Source organism: Herpailurus yagouaroundi, unplaced genomic scaffold (assembly GCF_014898765.1).
Source record: "Herpailurus yagouaroundi ecotype Mexico unplaced genomic scaffold, PumYag 530, whole genome shotgun sequence".
NCBI lineage: Eukaryota > Metazoa > Chordata > Mammalia > Carnivora > Felidae > Herpailurus > Herpailurus yagouaroundi.
In genome coordinates this window covers 4,896,189-4,900,230 of record NW_024412747.1, presented here as the reverse complement: position 1 = coordinate 4,900,230, position 4,042 = coordinate 4,896,189, and the positions used below count along the sequence as shown (strand labels likewise).

The 4,042-nt window shown below is 54.3% G+C and overlaps 1 long non-coding RNA gene across 1 annotated transcript; it reads left to right on the top strand.

Moving 5' to 3' along the window:
- Nucleotides 1-348: 348 nt before the first annotated feature.
- On the top strand, nt 349-3,066 carry LOC121023225 (uncharacterized). Its single transcript, XR_005787303.1, has 5 exons — nt 349-574; nt 1,155-1,278; nt 1,623-1,706; nt 2,034-2,217; nt 2,759-3,066. It is a non-coding gene; the product is annotated as an uncharacterized LOC121023225 (long non-coding RNA).
- Nucleotides 3,067-4,042: the final 976 nt, after the last annotated feature.

Genomic DNA, 4,042 nt, shown 5'->3' with positions numbered 1-4,042 from the left:
GTACCCATGTAAGATCTGCATCTGGGCCGTGGCAGTCAGACCGAGCTCCTTCTCCTGGGAGGGGGCATCCGGGCAAGAGGAGAGAACCAGCACGCAGTGTGCAGCATGATGGGGAATCAGCAGAAACAGAACTACCCAGGCTTGGCTAGGGAATCAGATACGCCAGGCAGGAATTCGCCCTTGGGAAGCTGTTGCTTAACCCTCTGGTTCCTCGGGCTCCCTGCCTCCTTGACAGAGGCCAAGGCAAACAAGGATTCCGGGTGAGACCAGACCGACCAGCCAATGCCAGCTCACTTGGGGTTAGACCGGGGCTGGGAGGGGCCCAGGCAACCCTGCAGGATGCCGGGTGCTGGGTAGGGCCCCAGGGGGAGGCAGGTTTCTGCAGCTCCCTTTTCCCAGTGGAAAAGCTCAGGATTCCCAAAGGCTGTTGGGCGAGAGTCTCAAATTGTCTTCAGACTGGGTCTAATCTAGCTAGAACCACTTGGGAGCCAGGATGTATCCAGTGACAGGCGTCGCTGAGAAGTGAAGAGAGGTCTGGTGACAACTGGGATCTCCAGTTGACCCAGTCTCAAGGGTGAGCCCAGCCCCTGGGTGTAGGGCTAGGATCTGTGGCCTTTGGCCAACAGCCAACAACTTGGTAAAGGGTTTCTTCCATTATCAGAGGGAAGGGAAGGGGGAGAGGCATGGGAGATGGTTGTCTGGGTGTGTTTATTTTCTTTTAAAATATCGACTTGGGGGGGGGTGCCCACAGGGACACGTAGGGCACATCGATGGTCAGCCTGTTCGCTGGGCAATCCATGTAATCTCTGTCCTGCACTGTATACTGTTGGCACTTGACCAATGGGTGAAACGCCCCCATCATGGCGGCCGTCTTTACGTGAGCATCTGGACGGCACAGAGGGCTTCTGACACTCACCAGGACTTCTTTCCCATTAAAAACGGACAGGCTGCAGCAGTCCTGAAGGAGACCAGGCAGATTAACTCTAAGTTGAAAACATTTCTCCTTTCTCCAGGAGACCAAATACCACACTGGAGATCTTGAGGAATAGGGAGAGGAGGGTTAGCTGACAGTCGGTGCTGTCCTCAGACGAGGTGTCTCTGATGAATGAAATCCCAGGGAGTGCATTTCTGCTCTTATATCTGTCTCTGACCAGGGCGGTGAGACTAGGTACCTGATCCTTCTCGTCCATTGATTTGCTGTTACTCAGCTCCAAATGCAGAAGTTCAGAGGACAAGCTGCTCCCAGGAGGTCACAAACAGCCTCAACAGTTCAAGAAGGTAAAAATTGGTGGTTGGAGGTGAGAGAAGCCAGCGAGGGAGGAAGACCGCGTCCCAAGGAGGCTCATGCTCACCACTGTCCAGCTTTTAAAACTCTAGTTTGCCCTGGGGCGCCTGGGGGGCTCAGTCGGTTACACGTCGGACTCTTGGTTTCAGCTCAGGTCGTGATCTCACAGTTTCGTGGGTTCGAGCCCCGCATGGGGCTCTGTGCCCACAGCCTTGACAGGGCGGAGCCTGCTTGGGATTCTCTGTCTCCCTCTCTCTCTGCTCCTCCCTCGCTCAAAATAAATAAATAAACTTAAAAAAAAAATCAAGTTTACTCTCTTCGGTCCCTTGGCTTTGAGGCTGTCTCGACAGACACAAGGAGAAGGCTCAGTACGTGGGAGACAGGCCGTCTGGGCAGGGACCAAAGAGCTGCACATTCTCAGGTGAGTTCGCGTGAGTCACCAGCCCAGGCCTCTTTCTAGTTAAGCAGAGGCCATGCCCCGGTTTTGAACACCTGAAGGCCCTGCGGTGGTGGGTGAGGAGCCCGCCCTGATCTGCACACAATGGGGGACAATTGAAGGTCCAGGTTGGAGAACCAGAACTGAGAACCCACTGCCCTCTGTGCTGCCCCTAGGGGTCTTATCCCCTTCTTCGCTTCAGTGCGTCCTGGTCCCCCGAGCCATGCAAGCCTGGCTCCCCTCAACTCACTGGGGGTGGGGGGAAAGGGGGATGCCTTTTTGAGTAGTCCTCAGCCAACCCCTCTTCCACAGGGCAAGTCCCTTCTTCAAGGCCAGAGGTCCCCTGTTGACGTCACACCCATGGAGGGAGAAGAAACACCAAGAAAGGGTGAGGCGGTGACGTCGCCCTGTGTTCTCGCAGGGCTGAGGAGGTCTGTGCTCTACATTCTTCCGTGTTGGCTCAAGCCAGAGCCCCTGTGATGCAAACCAGGACGAGGTAGAGCCACTCCTGGATGCCGACATCTTTTGTTAAAGAGCACGTGAGGTCACATACGCAACAATCCCAACTGGGTTAATTAATTCGCCTACGTATTCAGTGTGTGAAAATCCTCCCGGTTCTTGCTAAGTGAGTGAAAGGTGCAGGCTGGGTGGCTTTGGATGGTGTCTGGTTGATGAAAGACAGATCTGGATACAAAACCTGTGAGTTCTCGAATGCCAGTCTACTGCCCTGGACGGCCTTCAGAGGGGAGCTATTGGAAGCCGATAAGTAAAAAGAAAACAAACCTGCTTTTCTTTTTCTTAATGCTTCCCCCCTGCACAATAAGAGTTTATCTACAGATTCAGCAAACTCTGGAGTGCTGGGTGGTTCTGGGGACCAGCCAGGATGCTGGCTGCGGGGTGTGGGGTCCTTCGCCTACCGGTCCTGGTGGTTCAGCCAGTTGTTGACAGGGCCTCTCTGCTGTCCTGTGGCAGGAAATAAGGAAGCAGAGGCAGGGCAGTCGGGGGAGGGTTGGAGCGACCTAACCTTTCCCTTTGAGGTCCGAGGGCCCTCCCTCAAGGCGCACACCGTGTGAGAAAGGGACCCGCAGCTCAGGAACCAAAACAGACACACCCAGCCCAGTGACCTCCCCACCAGCCAGTGACCAACAGCAGCCAGTCAACAGCTCTCATCAAGAGGTTCCTCTGTACATGACACCATGGGGGATCCAATTTCCTGCAGACCATGGCTTGGGGTTTACGTAAGTCTAATTAGGGAAGTGAGAGGCACATATATGAGAAAAAGAGTGGATAGACTATGGCCAAGGTAGGCTTGGGAGGAAGTGGATATTCAGCATGGCAGTGCTGGGGGTCTTGGGGCTGGGCAGGAGCGGGGGTGGGGGTGGGGGGGCTGTGGGAAATAAAACAGCAAAGTAGGTTCCAATCAGCCTCTGGATGTTCCTCAGGCTAAGGGTTTGGACTGCGTTCAGAGGTCAGCCATGGAAAAGCTTTGGGAGGAGAGTCAGTATTTATTGAGAACCTATCATGTGCCATGGACTGTGGTTGGAATTGGTGGCTCAACCATGACTAAGACACGGTCTTTTCCCTTAGAGACCTTTCCCGTTTGGGGGATATGATGGATAAGAAACAGATAATTTCAGTAAAATGTGCTAAGTGCCGTGGCAGACATATTCACAGGTTGCTCCGGAGCCTAAGGACGAGGCTTGAAGCTGGCCCGGTGGAAGGCGGGGAAGGGCAAGCCAGGAAGCTCTTGGCACCAGAAGGAACTTTGTCCTGAGGGCAGGGGAGAGACGGTGGACTGGAGGAAGGACCCAGAACGAAGGGAGTGGCAGGGAGGATGCGTGAGAACGTAGGAGGTAGCCAAACAGGGCAAAGGAGGAGGAGGGGGAAATGCAGGAAGATCCGAAGAGGAAAGAACATCCGCCAGAATGTGACTGAACGTGGCTGCAGAGGAGACAGAGGCCGGAACTGAAAAGGGGCGAGTGAAATATGACAGAGAGGGACAGGCCCCTCCACAGCTCTCCGGATGGTGGGTCGCCTGGCCATGGGTGACGCATGGAGCCTCAGGTGAAAGGGGCATTAGAATAGACGTATTTATTCTTTTTGTTATAGAAGAAGAAGGAGGAGGAGGAGGAGAAAACTACCCCCGCCCCCCACCTCGCCCCCCGACCGCCCAAAGACCACCACCACGGCTAACACTCTGGAAATTTTTCTGCCGATGCATTGTCGGTTTTTATTTGGTTTCCGCATTACTGTAATCATAACCATGTTTACAATCCTGCATCCTGCCGCGCTTAACATCCTGGTGTGTGTATTTTTCTGCA